This window comes from Sus scrofa, chromosome 6, assembly GCF_054392235.1.
Source record: "Sus scrofa isolate SSC_HxYL_T2T_F1_AM1 chromosome 6, Sscrofa_HxYL_maternal_Yorkshire_Landrace_v2.0, whole genome shotgun sequence".
Lineage (NCBI taxonomy): Eukaryota > Metazoa > Chordata > Mammalia > Artiodactyla > Suidae > Sus > Sus scrofa.
In genome coordinates this window covers 105618920-105641111 of record NC_139388.1, presented here as the reverse complement: position 1 = coordinate 105641111, position 22192 = coordinate 105618920, and the positions used below count along the sequence as shown (strand labels likewise).

Below are 22192 nucleotides of genomic sequence, written 5' to 3'. Positions count from 1 at the left end.
ACAGGCTGGGTGTGGGGCAGAAGGACTCAGAGTGGAGTGTAGGAACAGAATGCTCTAGGGTAGCTTCCCCACCCCAGGGCTACTCATATGCTGGGCCTGATCCCTCTTGCTGTGGGGCCACCCTGTGAACTGTAGGATGTTGAGCAGCATCCCTGGCCCCTACCCACTGAGTGCCAAAAGCACCCGCAACCCACACAATTGTGACATCAAAGAGTGAGTCCAGATACTGCCCTGGGTAAGAGCACTGCACAAAGAGGACTCTTCTGGGCAGCACTCACAGGAAGTGGGGGCTGGGGGACACAGCAGGAAATCAAAAATGGAAAACTGGGGCTAGGAATCAGCTACAGGCACGCGTCGATTGCATCTCAATCACTGGCTCCTGGGAAGCCAGGCCTGCATAGGGCCCTGGACTCCCCCAGGCCCAAGCAGGTGTTCCAGAGATGGCCTATTGTCAGCACATACTCCAAGAGCCACTGTTCTTGAAAAAGGGCTGTGTGCTACTCACACAGTTTTCAGGGCTTAAAATGTCCTTTCCTGGGCAAACAAATACAAAGAGGATCACATTCCCTGTTCTCAGTATCTTGAGCCAAGAAATCACCATCCATGTCCGAGGTAGACTGGATTTTTAAGCCAAAGAGTAGGCAGAGCTGCACCGCCCGGCAGGGTGGCCTGTGGCCGGCCGGCACCACCTGGCACTGTCCCTTACTGTCCCCTCTCCCGCTGTCCTTTACTGTCTTCTTCAGACAGCTTTGCCATGTGTCTCAAATTCTGTCTTTTGGGAAAGAGATCCTGGTTCTGCTTAACCTGCCTTTTTCCAAAGTAAAGAACAATTTCCATGAATTCCACTGAGGCAGACTTTTCTGGTCCGAATTTTAAAATAGCCAAAGGGACAAGATGGCGGAGGAGTAGGAAGACACGCTCGCCCTCTCCCACAAACACAACAAAAAAAGCACATCTACAGAATAAATGACTCGCACAGAACAGCAACCAATCGCTGGCAGAGGAACCTAAACTCCAATAACGGCAAGAAATTCGTGACATTATTGGGCAGAACAGGAGAAAAGAGGAGAGTGAGAGAAGGCGAATCCGAGCGAGATGGGGGCTCCCGAAAGGGAACTGCGGAGGAGAAAGGGATCCCGCACCCTGGAAAGTCACCTACCGGGCGAAAGATCAAACGAACCGGAGGAATCTCCAGATGCAGAGAAGAGTGTAGCAGTAAGTTGGAGTACGGAAAAGCCGATCAAGAACCCAACGGACCATCTGAACTACGGGCAGAGTCACCAAAAATTGAGACGCCTGGGTGGGGGCTGGGCACCGAGACCTCGCCTCTGAAGGTTAGTCCCCGAGAGGGGGCCGGGGGACGCCTGGGTGGGGGCTGGGCACCGAGACCTCGCTGCCGAAGGTTAATCCCTGAGAAAGGGCCGGGGGACGCCTGGGAGGGGCTGGGCACCGAGACCTCGCTGCCGAAGGTTAATTCCTGAGAAAGGGCCGGGGGACGCCTGGGAGGGGCTGGGCACCGAGACCTCGAGACCTCGCTGCCGAAGGTTAATTCCTGAGAAAGGGCCAGGGGACGCCTGGGAGGGGGGCTGGGCACCGAGACCTCGGCTCCAGAGATTAGTCCCCGGGCTAGGGGGGCGGGGCAGAGCGGAAACTGCTTGGGAGGTCTAGAAACCAGTTGACAGGGCAGAGACTGCCTGGGAGACTAGAAAACAAAGCTGTCGCAGAGGAAGGGAGCAATACTCCAGGAGTGGGGAAGGGGAAAGCAACATCAGAGGGAATCTGGGAGAAGAGCCTGGTCTGCGCCCGTGCTGGGGAGGGGAGAGAAGAAGGGGTGGGTCCCCATAGAATACCCCCCACGCCACAGCAAGCTTACAGGCCCGCTAGCTAGCTGAAAACTCTGCTTCCCAGTGCATCCCCTCCCCCCACCCCCGCCACGCCCTACGCTCTCACGGACCTGGGGCTGCCTGCCATCCAGGAGGGCTGGCCTCAACAATTGCCTGAAGCCTACCACCGCAGGGGCTGTCCCTGCACAGGCCTGCTTGCCCTTTGGAGGGGCTACACTTCCGCAGAGCAGCACCAAACAGCACCAGCCCCCGAGAAAAGGCCTGCAGCCTAGAAAAGCTAGAACAAGCTTAGCCAGGCTGTGAATAGATCGGCCTAATTCTCGGACGGTTTTTCTGAGTCGGGTTGCCCCGGGGAGGAGCCTCTTCGGTTTCCAACGGCCCTGCTACCCGCCCAAGCCCCCAGGGGATGCTCTAGTGGACCAGCTGCATAGGACTGCCAGCTCCAGGCAGGACCCCCTGCAGCCCAGAAAAGCTGCAACAAGCTCAGCCAGACTGTGAAAAGATCCGCCTACATTCTCAGGCTGTCCTTCTGAGTTGGGCTGCCCTAGGGAAGAGCCTCTCAGGTTCTCAGTGCCCCAGATAGCTGCTCCAGCCCCCAGGGGGTGATGCACCCCTAAAAAGCAGCTGCCCAACACCGCCAACCCCCTGCAAGAACCCCACAGCCTAAAAACACCAGAGCAAGCTCTGCATGGCCAAGTGAAATCTGCTACCATCACGGTGTGGACCTCTCAGTCCTGTCTGCCCTCAGGAAGTCCTCCTTTGCTTCAAAGAAACACTGTTAGCCCCATCAACACTCCAGAAAAGCCACACTGCCTCAAAAAAGATTGACCAACAACGCCAGCCCTCAGGAAATATTCCACGGCAGTGACAAGGCAAACACTGCCCGATCACGGAGAGTACAACTCCCTCAGGAGAAAGAAAACAACAAGCAAGATGAAGAAGCTGAGAAACCACTCCCAGTCAAACCAACAGGAGAACTCCCCTAAAACAGTCAACAATGAAACAGATCTCGGCAGTCTGACAGACCTGGAGTTCAAAAGAGAAATAGTGAAAATACTGAAGGAATTAAGAGAAGATATGAACAGTAATGCAGATACCCTCAGAAAGGAACTAGAAAATATAAGGAGGAGCCAAGAAAAACTAGAACATTCATTTGCAGAGATGCAAACTGAACTAGGGGCAGTAAAAACCAGAATGAATAATGCAGAAGAACGAATCAGTGATATGGAAGATAGAATAATGGAAATCACTCAATCTGGTCAACAGACAGAAAACCGAATCAAAAAACTGGAAAGCAATATAAGAGACCTATGGGATAATATAAAGCGGGCCAATCTACGCATAATAGGAATTCCAGAAGGAGTAGAAAAAGATAAGGGAATGGAAAATATATTTGAAGAAATTATCGATGGAAACTTCCCAAATCTAAAGGATACTGGATTCAAGATACAAGAAGCACAGAGGGCCCCAAACAAACTGAACCCAAACAGACCCACACCAAGACACATCATAATAAAAATGGCAAAAGTTAGTGATAAAGAGAGGATCCTCAAGGCAGCAAGAGAAAACCAGAATGTTACCTACAAGGGAACCCCCATAAGAATATCAGCTGATTTCTCTACAGAAACACTACAGGCCAGGAGGGAATGGCAAGAGATATTTAAAGTGCTCAAAGGAAAAAATATGCAACCTAGAATACTCTATCCAGCAAGAATATCATTTAAAATAGAAGGGGAAATAAAAATTTTTCCCAACAAACAAAAACTTAAAGAATACAGCAACACAAAACCCAGGTTAAAGGAAATATTGAAAGGGCTTCTCTAAACCAAAAAGAAAGGAAGGAAAGGGAAGAAAAAAGAAAAGAAAAAAAAAAAAAGAAGAAGAAGAAGAAGAGGAAGAACTAGGACTGAGGAAACTGCAATCAGAGAGAAGTCACTCAAATAAGCCAGCATACAGATTTAATCATGAACATGCTTCAAACAAAATAAAATTAAAAAGAAAAAAATAAAAAAGAGTCATCAAAACCATAAAATGTGGGCAAGGGATGTCAGGAGGTAAATAACCCTTTTTGTTTATATGTATGTCTCTCTTCTTAATTTTAATATAGTAATGAGGTGTTTGAACTTACAGGACCATCAGGCTAAAACACACAATTACGGGAAGGGGTTAGCATACTTAAAAAACAGGGCAATCACAAGCCAAAACCAAATATTGCATTTGCAAAAAATGAAAAAAAAAACCACTCAAGCAGATAATAACAGGAGACCATCCAACCAAAAAAAAAAAAAAAAAAAAAAAATGGAGAACCATAGAATCAACTGGAACATGAGGTTCAAATGGCAATAAATAATCATCTATCAATTATCACCTTAAATGTCAATGGACTGAATGCCCCAATCAAAAGACACAGAGTGGCTGAGTGGATAAAAAGGCAAAAACCTTCAATATGCTGCCTACAAGAAACTCACCTTAGGACAAAAGATACATATAGATTGAAAGTGAAAGGGTGGGGAAAAATATTTCACGCCAATAGACATGACAGAAAAGCAGGAGTCGCAACGCTCATATCAGACAAAATAGACTTTAAAACAAAAGGCATAAAGAAAGACAAAGAAGGACACTATTTAATGATTAAGGGATCCATCCAAGGAGAGGATGTTACTATTGTCAACATATATGCCCCAAATACAGGAGGACCCAGATACACACAACAAATATTAACAGACATAAAGGGAGATATTGATGAGAATACAATCATAGTAGGAGACCTAAATTCCCCCCTCACATCAATGGACAGATCCTCTAGACAGAAAACCAATAAAGCAACAGAGATCCTAAAGGAAACAATAGAAAAGTTAGACTTAATTGATATCTTCAGGACACTACATCCAAAAAAAGCAGAATACACATTCTTCTCAAATGCTCATGGAACATTCTCAAGAATCAACCACATATTGGGACACAAAGCGAATCTCAATAAATTTAGGAGCGTAGAAATTATCTCAAGTATCTTCTCTGACCACAATGCCATGAAATTAGAAATCAACCATGGGAAAAGCAGAGAGAAAAAACCTACTCCATGGAGACTCAACAACATGCTACTAAAAAACCAATGGGTCAATGAGGAAATCAAGAAGGAAATTAAAAACTACCTTGAAACAAATGATAATGAAGACACAACCTCTCAAAATCTATGGGATGCTGCGAAAGCAGTGCTCAGAGGGAAATTTATAGCAATCCAGGCCTTTCTCAAAAAAGAAGAAAGATCCCAAATTGACAACTTAACCCTCCACCTAAACGAATTAGAAAAAGAAGAACAAAAAAGTCCTAAAGTCAGCAGAAGGAAGGAAATGATAAAGATCAAAGAAGAAATCAATAAAATAGAGACTCAAAAAACAATAGAGAAAATTAATAAAACCAAGAGCTGGTTCTTTGAAAAGGTGAACAAAATTGACAAAGCCCTGGCCAGACTCACTAAAAAGAGGAGAGAAAGAACCCAAATCACCAAAATTATAAATGAAAAAGGAGAAATCACAACGGATACAGCAGAAATACAAAAAACCATAAGAGAATACTATGAACAACTGTATGGCAACAAGTTTGACAATCTGGAAGAAATGGACAATTTTCTAGAATCTTACAGCTTGCCAAAACTGAATCAAGCAGAAACAGACCAACTGAACAGACCGATCACTAGAAATGAAATTGAAGAGGTCATAAAATCACTCCCTACAAATAAAAGTCCAGGACCAGATGGCTTCACAGGTGAATTTTATCAAACATATAAAGAGGAATTGGTGCCCATCCTCCTTAAACTCTTTCAAAAGGTTGAAGAAGAAGGAATACTCCCAAAGATATTCTATGAGGCCACCATCACCCTCATTCCAAAACCAGGCAGAGATACCACCAAAAAAGAAAACTATCGGCCAATATCATTGATGAATATAGATGCAAAAATTCTCAACAAAATCTTAGCCAACCGAATCCAACAACGTATCAAAAAAATTATACACCATGACCAGGTTGGGTTCATCCCAGGTTCACAAGGATGGTTCAACATACGCAAATCAATCAGCATCATACACCACATTAACAAAAAAAAGGTCAAAAATCATATGATCATCTCAATAGACGCAGAAAAAGCATTTGACAAAGTTCAACATCCATTCATGATCAAGACCCTCGCCAAAGTGGGTATAGAGGGAACATTCCTGAATATAATCAAAGCCATTTATGATAAACCCACAGCAAATATAATCCTCAATGGGGAAAAACTGAAAGCCTTCTCACTCAAATCTGGAACAAGACAGGGATGCCCACTCTCACCACTGCTCTTCAACATAGTTTTGGAAGTCTTAGCCACAGCAATTAGACAAACAAAAGAAATAAAAGGCATCCATATAGGAAGAGAAGAGATCAAACTGTCACTGTATGCAGATGATATGATACTATACATAGAAAACCCTAAGGACTCAACCCCAAAACTCCTTGAACTGATTAATAAATTCAGCAAAGTGGCAGGATATAAGATTAACATTCAGAAGTCAGTTGCATTTCTGTATACCAGCAATGAAACATTAGAAAAGGAATACAAAAAAATGATACCTTTTAAAATTGTACCTCACAAAATCAAATACCTCGGAATACACCTGACCAAGGAGGTAAAGGACCTATATGCCGAGAACTATAAAACTTTAATCAAAGAAATCAAAGAAGATGTAAAGAAATGGAAAGATATTCCATGTTCCTGGATTGGAAAAATCAATATTGTGAAAATGGCCATCCTACCCAAAGCAATCTACAGATTCAATGCAATCCCTATCAAATTACCCATGACATTATTCACAGAACTAGAACAAACAATCCAAACATTTATATGGAACCACAAACGACCCAGAATCGCCAAAGCAATCCTGAGAAACAAAAACCAAGCAGGAGGCATAACTCTCCCAGACTTCAAGAAATACTACAAAGCCACAGTCATCAAAACAGTGTGGTACTGGTATCAAAACAGACAGACAGACCAATGGAACAGAATAGAGAATCCGGAAATTAACCCTGACACCTATGGTCAGTTAATCTTTGACAAGGGAGGCAAGAACATAAAATGGGAAAAGGAAAGTCTCTTCAGCAAGCATTGCTGGGAAACCTGGACAGCAACATGCAAAGCAATGAAACTAGAACACACCCTCACACCATGCACAAAAATAAACTCCAAATGGCTGAAAGACTTAAATATACGACAGGACACCATCAAACTCCTAGAAGAAAACATAGGCAAAACACTCTCTGCCATCAACATCATGAATATTTTCTCAGGGCAGTCTCCCAAAGCAATAGAAATTAGAGCAAAAATAAACCCATGGGACCTCATCAAACTGAAAAGCTTTTGCACAGCAAAGGAAACCTAAAAGAAAACAAAAAGACAACTTACAGAATGGGAGAAAATAGTTTCAAATGATGCAACTGACAAGGGCTTAATCTCTAGAATATACAAGCAACTTATACAACTCAACAGCAAAAAAGCCAATCAATCAATGGAAAAATGGGCAAAAGACCTGAATAGACATTTCTCCAAGGAAGATATACAGATGGCCAACAAACACATGAAAAAATGCTCAACATCGCTGATTATAAGAGAAATGCAAATCAAAACTACCATGAGATACCACCTCACACCAGTCAGAATGGCCATCATTAATAAATCCACAAATAACAAGTGCTGGAGGGGCTGTGGAGAAAAGGGAACCCTCCTGCACTGCTGGTGGAAATGTAAACTGGTACAGCCACTATGGAGAACAGTTTGGAGATACCTTAGAAATCTATACATAGAACTTCCATATGACCCTGCAATCCCACTCTTGGGCATCTATCCGGACAAAGCTCTACTTAAAAGAGACACATGCACCCGCATGTTCATTGCAGCCCTATTCACAATAGCCAGGACATGGAAACAATCCAAATGTCCATCAACAGAGGATTGGATTCGGAAGAGGTGGTATATATACACAATGGAATACTACTCAGCCATAAAAAAGGATGACATAATGCCATTTGCAGCAACATGGATGGAACTAGAGAATCTCATACTGAGTGAAATGAGCCAGAAAGACAAAGACAAATACCATATGATATCACTTATTACTGGAATCTAATATCCAGCACAAATGAACATCTCCTCAGAAAAGAAAATCATGGACTTGGAGAAGAGACTTGTGGTTGCCTGATGGGAGGGGGAGGGAGTGGGAGGGATCAAGAGCTTGGGCTTATCAGACACAACCTAGAATAGATTTATAAGGAGATCCTGCTGAATAGCATTGAGAACTATGTCTACATACTCATGTCGCAACAGAAGAAAGGGTGGGGGAAAAAACTGTAACTGCAATGTATACATCTAAGGATGACCTGACCCCCTTGCTGTACAGTGGGAAAATAATAAATATAAAATAAAATAAAATAAAATAGCCAAAGGCCAGGATCATTATTTGGTATCATTACACACTACTGCCAGTCAGGATTCATTCCCCTGAGAATAATCCTGTCTTGAGCCCATGTGCTGTAGACTTGCTTAGTGCACAGCAGTGAGCCTCAAAGACCACAGATCGGTACCAGAAAGGTCCCCTCTGCGCTCCCCTCAGCACATTCTTTCTTCTTCAAGCTGTGGTCAGTGCAGGGGATGCTTCAGATGGAGCCAGCTCCCTGGAGGGGAACTGCTGCTGTTGCCTCCAGCCAGGATGGCAGTGTAGACTGTCTGCTTTCCCGAGGTGATGGCAGCCCTGCTGGAGCCCAGGATGGCCGACTTTGGCCTTGTGGGGCGCAACACACCTGGGTGGGGGCTGAGTTGGGGAGGGTTCCCCAAATTCCCCAGAGCACAGTGTCCCACAGATGACACCCAGGCTTTGCTTTTTTTTTTTTTTTTGTCTTTTTGTGATTTCTTGGGCCGCTCCTGCGGCATATGTAGGTTCCCAGGCTAGGGGTCCAGTAGGAGCTGTAGCCACCAGCTACAGCAACGCAGGATCCGAGACACGTCTGCAACCTACACCATAGCTCACGGCAACGCACTGAGCAAGGCCAAGGATCAAACCCGCAACCTCATGGTTCCTAGCTGGATTTGTTAACCACTGAGCCACGACGGGAACTCCACCCAGGCTTTGCTTTGGAAGGACACAGAATAAGTTAGTTCTGGGCACGACATAGCAGCTTGGAAAGACTAAGAAAAATGAGAGCATGTGGGGTCTGAGCTGAGTCCATACTTCACCCCATGCACCTCCTGGGGGACCTCCTTTTCCTGGCTTCCCTGTGGAGCCCAGTGTCCCTCAGTGGGGCTGCTGCCCCCTTAAATCTCTCCAGTGGCCGATGCTCCCCATTCGGCTGAGCCAGTGCTGCGGGCTTAACTGTCCTGGCTCCAGGTCCACTGGGGACCATTTTTCCAGCCTGGGTCTCATTTCCTAACAGTGGAATTTGTCATTTGCCCCTTTCCAGGGCCTCGTTGTATAACTATGCTTAGTTAGCAGTATCCTCAAGTTTTCCAAACACTCCCCCCCATGTAAAGATTGCTTTTAAAGCAACGCCATATTTTAGAAATGATGGACATTTAGGGTGCCCTTGGATGATTTCCAGGTGCTGTGTTAAAAGGCATTTTCAAATGTAAGAAATAAAAGTACCCCTATGGGCATCAAGCAACCCCGGGTTGCACCTGTGGCTGTGATGTGCATATGTCACATCCTGCCTGTGTGTGTCCACGGACACCTGGCAGGAGGGGCTGCAGAAAGTTCACCACCCAACTTATTCACCCACTTGCACATTTGTCACACGCCTGCCCTGGCAAGATACTTGCTATAAAGATGTAAAAAGATATAAAGACAACTTAGTCCCTCCTCTTTCATGCATGTTCCCTTCTCTGGAGCGTTTCCATGACCAGAGTAGGATACATGGCCCACGGCCGGGGTGAGTGTACACTCTCGCATTTCCCACACCAGTCTCACAAAGCAGTGCCTTCCCTACAATGACATGCATTCACCATGCTTGTCTCTCCCTTTAGGACCACTAAATCGAATTCATGGCCTGCGTGTGCTGTGGAAAAGTGCTTTGGCAGAAACAACCACAGCCACAGAGGAGTTAAAAGCCAGCCCCCACCTCTAGGCAACGTGACAAAGGCCCAGGCAGCTATGCCATGCGGCCCAGGCCAGGATGGAGACAAGCGGGATGGTCCTTGTGCTGTATCTTCTGCCAGAGATAACCACTCGCCTTTTCACTGGATGGCACAAAACACAAGGACCCACAAGTTGTTTTCAAAATGCTCTATCCCTGGCCACTGAACTCTGGCTCCAGTGTGCCGCCCAATGGGAACAAAGCAGAGAACATGCCCTTTCGCTGACCCTGAACTGCCTCAGATCCTCGCTACCCTGCTTGGAACAGTCACAAAGCCCATACTCTGAACAGTCAAAGATTCTCCTTGAGAACCGATTCTGGTGCCAGGAAATCTGATACAAAGGTGAGGACATAGAAGGAAATTTAGGATGTGGTCCTTATCCTCAAGGGCATCTAATTAGGGAGATGTGAAGATGAGGGGATATCAACGCTAGGGAACCACCCGGACTGCTCTCTCTGGGATGTGTCGCTGAGGGCGGGCAGGTGTGGTTAGGAAGCACTGCATGAAGATGGCCTCTTCCATGGCTACTTTGTTTTTAATCTAGAAAATGTTTAAGGCCTCTTCCAGCAGTAAGAGTCTGGGAGCCCATGGGTCCAATACAGAGACCTCATCCATCAAATTCCGGTGCCCTCGGAGCCTCTTCCTCCCGAGACCCAGCACATCCTGAGGGTGTGTTGGACCAGCTGCTTCCATTTAACCACCCTCCACTCTGTTCTGGGTCAGACTTGACACCTGTCAGATCAGAGCCTCCCCCCCCCCCCCCAATTTCCTATTTACCACCTTATGCTCCTAAATAGTGATTCCTGCTCTTCTGGGATGCTGCTCCTCTCACCCCCCAAGAAGTTAATAAAAATCCTGGTCCTCCTCTTAGGGGAAAAAAGACACACTGTACACAATTTTCCAAATCCCCTGAAGCCCACGTGCCAGCTGGGAACCCTGTGTCCTGGGCACTCACTGCCAGCCTCTACCTAACACTTCTTCCTAGGCCTCCCCCTGTTCCTTGCCCCTCTTCAGGGTACCCCTCCAGCTGGCTCCCTACACTTCCTGGCTGTGGACGCTCTCCAGAGAAGATACCTCAGTGAGGCCCCGTCTGGCATTTCTGCCTGCCCCTGGTGTAACTGTGGAGACTAACTCAGAAGGTCCCAGAACACATTCACCTTATTGTCCTCCTGCCCCCATACTGGGTCCTGTCCCCAAAGTTCCATTTTTTTTTTTTGACTTTTTTTTGGCGGGGGGGGGGGGGGGGCCCGCACCTGTGGCATATGGTGGTTGCCAGGCTAGGGGTCGAATCAGAGCTACAGCTGCCAGCCTACACCACAGCCACAGCAACATGGGATCCAAGTCTGATCTGGGACCTACACCATAGCTCAGAGCAATGCCGGATCCTTAACCCATTGAGTGAGGTCAGGGATCGAACCTGCAACCTCACAGTTCCTAGTCGGATTTGTTTCCACTGCGCCATGATGGGAACTCTTAAAATTACGTTTTTCTGATGGCACCACTACTTTTCCTTTCTTTCAGGAGAAATCTGCAGGTCCTGTATTTCTTGAATATCATTATCCTAATTAAGCACCACACTGTGGAGCGCCAAGATTATAAATGGCATCACGTTGGCTCCTCTCACCTCTTCATCTGTGGCCATCATGAGCTGCTGCTTTGTCTGCTGAGGTCTGGCGGCCCTGGATATTGGCGCCTGCCGGCCCAGGCCCTTTCTCATGCTCACCCTCATTGAGCGTCTTTGCATTTTCATCTCCCCAAAGCACCAGCTTCAGCACGTGCCTTTCAGCCTCGGGACCTAAGAGCTGACACTGCCTCCTGACCAACTCACAGGCCAGTGCTTGGCCTCAGGCCTGGCCCACCCTCCTCCAGGACACCTTCCCCCAGCCAAGTTGGCAGCTGCTGGGGAGGTGAGACGTCAGCTCAGGACTGGCCTGACTGTGTGGCTTAAGAGGTTCCTTAGTCTCTGGGTGCCTCCATTTCCCCACCTATAAAATGGGCAAACTAAGAGTACGCACCTCACTATCATTACATTAACATTGTTCACGGTCATTATTAATGTCAGTAACAGACACGCTGCAAATCTGTCATCCTGGCACACGTCACACTCGCCCCCAGTCTGGTTTTCCTCCCCGGCACAGTTGCCCTTTTCTCCTTTGCTTGGATACATTCTACTTTTGTTTCAACATCTAGCCCATGATGCTTCTGTCAGTCAACATTCATTCAACAAACACTGGGTTATGTACTCAGTGCCAGGTGCAGTGAGAGGTTGCAGGACAGAGGCCAAGTGTGTGAAGTAAGGTCTCTGCTCATCTGCTCAGGGTTCAGGGTCAGCCAAGCAAGTGACCAACCTCAGCCACAGACCAGAGACACTGAGGGCCCAGAGGGGACCAGGGACCAGCCTGGGGCTCCTGCTGAGGAGAGCATGCCAGGGGCCAGGGTGGGGCTGCTGGGGCTGGACGGAGGATGTGGGGCAGCCACAATGACTGTGCATGTGTGACAACACTCGAGGGCCCAGGGTGGGAGGCGGGGCGGGATAGCCAAGCAGGTCCTAAGGGCTTATCTGGGGCCCTGGGTTCTGTGCAGGTGGTGAAGGCACACCCAGAGCTGCCCTGCTGTGCCCACTCCCTCTCAGCTGGGACTCAGCCACTCTGCACAAAAGCCTGGGTTGGATTTCTGAGCAGGACAGTGACGGGCCAGGGCCCTACAGAGCAGGACCAGAGAGGGAAGAGAGGCGTCTGTCCATCCAACTTAAAAGGTGCAGAAATGAGATGGATGGAGGGTCAGGGGAGAGACTGCTTGGAGCCTGGGGTGGCTGTTCCAAGGGCAAAGCCATCTGTGGTTAGATTACAGGCATGATAGGTTTTAACTCAGTTGGCTTTGTATACCGGTAAAAGCTCACAGACAGGGTCGGAGTGGGCTCCCCATAGCCTCTAGAGAGCAGGCTCACATTTAGGTACCACCCTCCCACCCCAGACACCTGCAGGTCCAGTCAACTCTCTGTTCCCAGGCCCCTGGGCTCTGGAAAGAGAGGGGCCAGGCAGGCAGGCAGGGTGTGCTAGGCCCCGTCCAGGCAAAGAGTGCTGGGCAGGGGGTCCTGGCAGGTGCACTTTGTGAGCTACCTGGGTGGAGGGGGGTGCCAACCAGCCTGACCTCCAACCTCTGCATGGCCATTGCTGTCTGCTCCTGGACCAGAGCTGGAAAGGTAGCCTCAACCAGATGGAGTCAAGTGGATTGCAGGAAGCACTAGGTGAATTTTTGGTGACTAATTTAACTCCAGCTCTACTCCATTTCATCCTCAGGGTGACTTGGGGTTTTCTTTCATTTTTTAAAAAATTAATGAAGGCCTGATGAGTGAAAACAACACTCCCTCAAAAGGAATGTCAAAGGATGTGTTGCTTTAAGGATGAAGCATTTCCGTGGCTTCACAGGAAGCAACGGGACTTACTTGATCCTTGTTCAAAATCAGTCCTGTGAGGCACCTTTATATTAAAATCAAATCTGGATTAGAAGAGTCAATATTATCAAAATGACTATACTACCCAAGGCAATCTACAGATTCAATGCAATCCCTATCAAAGTACCAAGGACATTCTTCACAAAACTTGAACAAAATATTTTAAAGTTTGTTTGGGAGCACAAAAGACCCAGAATAGCCAAAGACATCCTGAAAAAGAAAAATGGAGCTGGAGGAATCAGGCTCCCTGACTTCAGACTATACTACAAAGCTACAGTCATCAAAGCTATATAGTACTGGCACAAAGACAGACATATAGATCAGTGGAACAGGATAGAAAGACCAGAATTAAACCCATGCACCTGCAGTCAACTAATCTATGACAAAGGAGGCAAGAATATACAGTGGAGAAAAGACAGCCTGTTCAATAAGTGGTGCTGGTAAAAATGGACAGCCACATGTAAAAGAATGAAACTGGAACACTCCCTAACGCCATACACAAAAATAAACTCCAAATGGATTAAAGACCTAGATATGAGACCAGATACTATAAAACTCTTAGAGGAAAACATAGGCCAAACACTCTCCAGCATAAATGACAGCAACATCTTCTCAGATCCACCTCTTAGAGTAATGACAATAAAAACAAAAATAAACAAATGGGACTTAACTAAACTTAAAAGTTTCTGCACAGCAAAGGAAACCCTAAACAAAATGAAAAGACAGCCCACAGAATGGGAGAAGATACTTGCAAATGAATCGACCGACCAGGGATTAATCTCCAAAATTCATAATCACCTCCTACCTCTCAATACCAAAAAACAAACAACCCCATCAAAAAATGGGCAGAAGGTCTAAACAGACAGTTTTCCAAAGAAGACATACAGATGGCCAAAAAACACATGAAAAGATGTTCAACATCACTCATCATTAGAGAAATGCAAATCAAAACCACTATGAGGTCCCACCTTACACCAGCCAGAATGGCCATCATCAGTCTACAAACAATAACCGCTGGAGAGGGTGTGGAGAAAAAGGAACCCTAGTACACTGTCGGTGGGATTGTAAATTGGTGCAACCACTGTGGAAAACTGTATGGCGATTCCTCAGAAAACTAAAACTAGGACTACCATTTGATCTAGCAATCCCACTCCTGGGCATCTATCCAGAGAAAACCATTGCTTGAAAAGACACATGTACTCCAGTGTTCACTGTAGCACTATTTGCAATAGCCCAGACATGGAAACAACCCAAATGTCCATCGACAGAGGAGTGGATCAAGAAGATGTGGTATATGTACACAATGGAATATTACTTGGCCATCAAAAGGAAAGAAATAATGGCATTTTCAGCAACATGGATGGACCTAGAAATTATCATGCTACGTGAAGTCAGTCAGACAGCAAGTCACCAACATCAAATGCTATCACTTACCTGTGGAATCTGAAAAAAGGACAGAATGAACTTCTTTGAGTCATCAGTATCACAGACTTTGAAAAACTTATGGTTTCCAAAGGAGACAGGTTGGGGGGTGGGGGGATGCATTGAGGGTTTGTGATGGAAATGTTATAAAATTGGGTTGTGATGATTGCTATACACTTATAAATGTAATAAAATTCATTAATTAAAAACAATAATAATAAAATTACCATAACAAAAACTAAACTAAACTAGACTAAAATAAAATTTGTTCCCCGCTCTGGCTCTGTCTGGCGTCCTGTGCACTCTTGTGATCTGGTTTATTTTAAAAATAAACATGAGGTCGACCTGATCACCTGTGGCTGCAGATGGATAAAGGGTAGCCCAGGGCTGCCCCAGTGTGAGAGCACGGGATCCTGGGCCTGGGGTGCCAGGCGGAGGAGCCCCTGGGGCGCAGAGCATCTTGGGGGTGGTGCTCGCCCATGGCTGCAGGACACAAACCTAGAGGCTCACACCTTCCTGTTTCCTCAAAGCAAATCTGTGATGTGGGGCTGGAGGCCTGGGCCCCTCCACCTAAATCAGCCCTGCTGGGGTGGGGGTGGGGAGGCAGTGGATATGGTGCTGGAGGAGGCTGCAGAGGGCAGGGCCTCCTAAGGTCCTCAGTCTCATGACTAGTCGTCCCCTATGCGTGGATCCAGAGTTTGACACAGGCACCTAGGAGAAATCCCTGCAGCGGGGGCAGGTCCATCCCAGGCCCTGGGCAGTCACTCGCCTCATCCACAGTACACTGGGCCACCTGACCCACAGGGACATTGGCCACACCCGGGAGCAGATTGCCGTGCTGCTCACAGCCCAGGGGAAGGTCCTAGAAAGGCTGGGCCGACAAGGACATGAAGATCGACTGGTGTGCTCGTGCTGCACCTGCTTGACTGAATGCTCTGTAAGGGAGGCGGGCGGGGAGGCCGCCCAGGGCTGTTATACACGCTGCAAATGCTGGCCAGACAGTGTCACTGCCGGAGGAGTCCCTGGGTGCTGTGACACTGCTGCCTTGCTTCAAAGCAACGGCGTGAGAAACAGATGTTACTAAGGCCCCGAGACTGGTATTTGCTAAGCACCTTTGAAGAAATCTCTGTGATGCACTGATGCCAATGAGGAGCCAGCCTGTCACTGCCACTGGCCTCTCCCTTCTGAGTCAGGAGTTAGAGTGAACACACAGCCCGGCTGGATGCAAATTTCAGTGGGCGGTCCCACAGGCCACCCGGGATGTGCACACAGCCCTGCTCCTTCCTGGAGCTGCTGCATCTGTCACAACAGGCCCTGGCCCACGTCTGGTTTCCTGGAGAGCCTGGGTGGCAGCTGCTGCTCTAGGTCCCTGCAGGACATGAAGGCCTTGCCAGGCTAGGGGAAGAGGCAGCAGAGAGCTGACTGCCCTGGCCCAGGCACTCCTGATGGGGCCTCCCTTGGGGGCCACAGTCCTAGGCTCGAGGGACACTGGCTGCTGTGACCAAGGAGGAAGACTCCAGTGCCGCCCACACTTTCTCCCCAGCCTTTCTGAGCAAGGTTTCCACCTTCAAGAGGGACTTGACTTCTGCTATAGCCTGACATTTAGAGGGAGCCAAGGATCTCAGTTCCCTAATAACTGCTTAAGAGGTGCGCGTGGACAAGGAGCAAGAACACTGAAGCCATTCCAGAGCAAACTCTCACCTTCATAGTGACCACTTTTAGGATACTTTCGACACACATAAAGCCATTGATATTTTAAAAGACTCTGAAGGACCGCAGAAGGAAATGTTTGAAGCCCTCCCAGAGCCCACCTTTCCTGATGCAAACGGCAGGCTAAGCGAGGAGTAGCCACATCTCGATGATGGTTTATGATGATGGTTTGTGTTTTACTAATGATGTCTGAAGAGCTATTATGCAAATATTCCAGCCCCAAATTATGACCATTGTCAGTGGGTGAGGCCGACCTGCCCTTTGCACACTCGTACAGTCACCCACCAGTCCGGGATCAGAGAGGACTCACTGCCAGGAAGCCTGGCCATTTCTGCTGAACGCTGAGCACGGATGTCCCCACGATGTCCCCATGTGTGCCATCTACACAGATAAGGAGACAGCAAAATTGCCACCTTCTCCCCAGTTCTTATGCTCCAGTTGCAGGCAGCAGCAAATTCTTCTCTAAATGCTGACTGTCCAACACTGACCTTTTTAGTATGTAAATAGGTTACCTCCTCGGTGCGGTTCAGCCAGTGGCGCGTGAGGCTGCTGGTTCTGAAGGGATGGCTCACATCTTCACAGCACCGGCAGGTTTACAAATGTGAATGCTCTTTAATGAAGTTGTCAGGCTGGATGGGAGTACACGCAGAACTGGCCCTGGAAACCCAGCGTGGAGGCAACATGGAGCAAGAACCTCCCAGGAAGCCAGGAGTCAAAGCCCAGGGCTCTTAGGGACTAAGACCTGAGCCAGAGCTGGGCTTTTACTCTGCAAAGGAATCGCTGCCTCAATCCGTTGGTTGCTGTTGCTGAAAGCGCATGGGCTTAAAAAACAAATCACATATGGATCTCAAACCCATGCCCTATGTGAACCACTCATGTGTTGTTTCTGAAACAGACAGGACTCTGAAGAGACACAGAGACGAGTCTCGTGCTTTGGAGGAATGCAGGTGTCCAGGGAGGGTGATCATGTTCCTGTGACTCAGAAAGAAAGGCTGAAGGCCTTCGAAGTAGGAAAAAACCCATTGTGTTCCCAGGCAAAAACATGTTCCAGAGCCCAGTTCTGGAAGCAGATGGCCCTGGGTGCCGAGGCATGGACCTGGAAATAAACCCTACGTGTGGTGGGCAGCGTTGAATGGCACCAGCCTCCTCTGTCCACTGCCCGGCTCCCGGCCCTGGAGGATGAGGACAGGGACTCAGTGTGTTTCAGTAGCAAGAGGGCCCTGTGGCCACCACTCCAGGGAGAGAGCCCAGCTTGGACCCAGGTGGCTTTATGCTCTCAGCTGCTTTTGAATTTGGTTTGTGGCCCCATCAAATCAGTCTATTTGGAGGGAGGTGGAGGCTAGATGTGCAGGTGGAGCAGAGTTCACGGGGAGGGGGCTCCAGAGGCCCGAGGTCTGTAGCTACTTGCTGGGTTGGATCCCCTCCTGGGGTGGGGGTAGGGGTGAGGGTCCTGCCTGTGCACCTGCAACCCTCCATTTGGAGGCTTGGGGGGCCTGTCAGGACTACTCACGTGCTGACCTTGGATGGCATGGTTACTGTTACCAGTGTTACAACATGGGGTGGGAAGTGGGGAGCCGAGTTTTCCTGCTCCAAAGACATGATTTAGGTTAGGGAGGGAGGCCCTGAGCAGGGAGCCTGCTGTCCATCCCTAAGCCAGGGCTGGACCTGAGACACCTCCCATGCAGGCTGGAGAGGGGAGACTCCAGAGCAGAGGCCACGCTAAATTCCGAGGACAGCTTTATTCCAAATTAACCCAAGGCAGGACCAAGTCCCCAGGGGCAGCACAAGAGAGAGCAGATGCATTTTGGAGAGTGTCATCGTGGTGGTTCTGCCTTCTTTGTACTGCTTCCCAGGTCTGATTTCTTCCACAGCTAATGGTTTTGGGGGGAGACCTTTAGGTCTAGCTGAGACAGGACTGGGGTATCCAGGGAAGGGCAGGTCCCCCTCAACCCCATGAGATCCTTCGCGCCTATGTATCAAGGTTTTTCTTTTTTTTTTTTTTGTCTTTGTGTCTTTTTAGGGCCGAACCTACGACATATGGAGGTTCCCAGGCTAGGGGTCTAATCGGAGCTGTAGCCGCCCGCCTACGCCTACGCCACAGCCACTGCCACTGGGGATCAGAGCCGCATCTGCAACCTACACCATAACTCAAGGCAATGCCAATTCCTTAACCTGCTTAGTGAGGCCAGGTATCGAACCCGCAACCTCATGGTTCCTAGTTGGATTTGTTTCCGCTGCACCACGACGGGAACTCCAAGGTTTTTCTTCTTTAAAATGGGATAATTATAGATCTCATGCCTCACTGAGCTGCTGGGATTAGAACGGCTCCTGCACATAAGTGTTCAGTGCACAGTCAATATTACGCGATAGCTGTCCCCCCCTTATTGACGGGGGTGCATTTCAAGACCCCTAGACTTGAAACCAAGGATAGTGCCAAATTCTATATAGATTATGTTCCTTTCCTGTACAAACGTGCCTATAAGTTTAACTTATAAATTAGGCACAATCAGAGATCAGCAATAATAACTAGTAGTAAGATACAGCAATCATGAAACACATACTATAATAATAAAAGTTTTGGAAATGCAGTCTCCCTCTCTCTCAAAATAGCCTGTACAAATTGAAAGCCTCTCCCATCTTAACGGAGCACTTACCATGCACTTGGCTGTCACTGCTGCAGTTTGAGGCCGCGAAAGCAAAACTACCATTCATTTCTTTTCCTTCTTCACAATTTTGGAGATAGGAGATTTGTTCTTACCAGAGGTCTTAGCAATCTCAGCATATGATTTTTTTTTTTTTCTTCAAGTTGAGGACTTTGACTTTTTCACTTAAAGGAAGTGCTTTGTTTTCTTTCCGCAGATCAGATGTGGCTTCTCTTTGGCTTCAGATTTGGAAGCTGAAGTTCAGGTCAGCACTCAAGATCTCCAGGGCCCTATTCAGTGGCCCTGGAATGACACTGCAGCGTCCCTGAAGTCATCCTTGGAGTCCCGGGGAGTGGGGACCCACATGCTGTGGCCAGAGTAGGGCAGGTATCCATCTGCCACTGACAGTGCTGTGAACGAACGCTGAGTTGCCAGCTTTGGAATTACGTGGCTCCTGACAGGCTCTAGAATGTGGTGTGATGTGTATTATTTAAATTCTGTGCAAAAAATCAGACTTTTTAGCATTTCCACGGAAAATTTTGCATACCTCTCTTATTGAATATGAATACACTGGTTTTAGCTTTTTACCAAGCCCAGCACCATTCGTGTCACTAGGTTGTTGTTGAGAAATGAAAGAGCATGAGCCTGTGATGAAGATGTGCACTGTCCTTAGAAGCCATTCTTGTAACATCAAAAGGATCAGCTTGTTCTATCTTGGGGCACTGGGAATAAACAGAGGCTTCTAGATTAGAAAAGGAAGCCCACCAAGAGAGGGCAACATTGGCCAACGGGGACTTGCTGTGTGGCACGGAGAACTTTACCCAATATTCTGTGATTATCTTTGTGGGACGAGAACCTGAAAGAGAACAGGTGTGTGTCTACATACGACAGGGTCACTTTGTTGGACAGCAGAAATGATCACAACCTTGTAAATGACCTTCACACCAATAAAACAAACAAACAAAAGAACTTGAGATAACAGAACAATGAAAAAAGAAAAGGAAAGAAGAGTTCTCCTAACTGGTAACTCACACGTGTCCCCCACCAGGCCCAGCGTCCAGCCCGGGGAGCCCCGACAGCCAAGGGACACTGGATGCTTCCAGCTGTTTCCTCCTCACAGCAACGACTCCTACCCAGCTCCCCAGAAAGGCAGCCAAGAAGAGTCAGCCTGCAGAAAGAGCCCTACAGCTGCAGGCTCTGACATTTTAATTCATCAAAATGCCTTTTGCATCAGAAAATGAAATGTATGTGTGTTCCCAGCTTGGCCTCTAACATGGATGTGAGCGACGATAAATAAGGCTACGCCTTCACTTAAGACGCGCTGCCACTTCCAGAGAACAGCCGGCAATGCTTGTCACCTCAGTGCTCTGCCATTTGCAGAACAGTTTGGTTGGAAGAATTTTGGTGCTACCGTTTTTCTTTTACTGGGTATTTCTTCAGGGTTGTATGCCTGAAAAAATATAGTGGAGTGTTTAATGATTTCTGTCCCGGTGCTTGGAGAGACTGCAGTGCTTTCGGATGCCCACGGCCACTCCGGGATCCCAGGAGGCCGTGGCCAGAGCAGCAGGACTCAGCAGAGGGTCTGAGTCCATCCAGCTGCGTCTGGAGAGGAGAGAATGAACAGTTGGGCCCCCAGAAGCGCTAAGTCACTACCTTTCCGGCAGAGGCAGTGACCTTCTTGGAACCCAGCTGACTCCTTGATGACACCCAGGTCTCCATGGTAAGTGCTCTCCGCCTTTGAACGGAGGTCCCCAGCCAGTGGCTGGCCGTCTTCTCCAAGTCCACGGGCAGCCAGCCGGGCCAGCCTTGGATGGTGTGTGACTCAGGGGCTGCCTGTGGGGTGAGATGACCAAACAGACCCACGAGGCCTGGTGATTCCAGATTCCAGAGTCTTCAGAGACTGACGGATTTTAATTCATCTGAAAACTACATGAAAGCGGGTCCCTGGTTTCCTCTCTGCCCCTCTCCTCATCCTTCCCACCTCTGCTCTTCCCCCACAGAGGAAAACCATCATCTCTGGAAATGCTCTGTACAGATACGGCCGTCTCCTCACAAAGGCTCACACCCCAAACCTGACGCAAGTGAGTCAACATCGGGAACTAGAAGCCGGGCCCTGAGTTATTTTTAATCCCGCTAAACACAGAGGCCATTGCACACGCACCCTCTTCAGGGAAGGGGCAGCAATTCCACCTGCTTACTGATCCAAAGAGGAGGAAATAAAAAATACAACTGCAGCTGGTCCCCACACCCAGTTCTGTGACTCGTCTCACCTGCTGTAAGATCTGAGATGGCCCCACCTTCCCCAGTTTACTGGGCCACTCCATCTGTAGGGCGTTTCTCTCCCCAAGTGACGTCTGCAGGGCAGCAGGGAGGGTCAGATGGGCTCCGCACTTGGCAGCCCCTTCTTCGCCCCCCCCATCACCTGTTTAAGGTCTTTGAACTTGGTGTGCGTGGAGCCGTCACTCCTGTGCTGCAGGACTCTGTCAGACCCCCCTCATTTCCATCTGTTCCTCAAAACTGAGGTGACAAACAGAACAGAGGAGCCCCAACAACTTTCTGGGCCTGCGTGGTCCTCCCAGACATTTCGAATGCAGAGAATCACAGGTGGGAGAAAGGCCCTGCATGGCCCACACCTGTCTGTACCTGTGCCCTGTCCAACACAGACACCACCTGCCCTGCCAGGCTTCGGCTGCCTGAGCAGTGGGAACTCAGTGCAAACCCAGAGGTGCTGTGAGTACAAACTATGGCCTGGATTTTGATGACTCTATACAAAAGTAAAGACTGTAAAATATTTCCTCAATAACTATTTACATCTTGATCTACATGCTGAAATGGTATTTTGGATATATTTGGTTAAATTTCATTACCATTTTCCAGGCAGTCATGGAGAGGCCAGGCCTCCTTGGAGGTCTTACTTTTGGGTTTTGCCATTCTGCTCAGAACCCATTAACCACCCTCCACCGCCACG

The 22192-nt window shown here is 48.1% G+C and overlaps 2 long non-coding RNA genes across 9 annotated transcripts in view; one reads left to right on the top strand and one right to left on the bottom strand.

The window, feature by feature from the left end:
• The window catches only part of LOC102164613 (uncharacterized), a 139319-nt gene extending 119095 nt beyond the window's left edge, over positions 1–20224 (top strand). For 4 of the 7 annotated variants that reach the window (XR_014807658.1, XR_002345027.2, XR_014807656.1 and 1 more), the window contains 2 exons: positions 9886–10338; positions 11518–14276. This is a non-coding gene — a long non-coding RNA (uncharacterized LOC102164613). Of the gene's footprint in view, positions 1–9885; positions 10339–11517; positions 14277–19441 lie in introns of those variants that run through there. The other 3 variants (XR_014807659.1, XR_014807655.1, XR_014807657.1) reach the window with 3 other exon arrangements.
• LOC102161139 (uncharacterized) overlaps positions 1–22192 on the bottom strand; it is a 263087-nt gene that overhangs the window by 60161 nt on the left and 180734 nt on the right. The gene's annotated exons all lie outside the window — the stretch shown is intronic.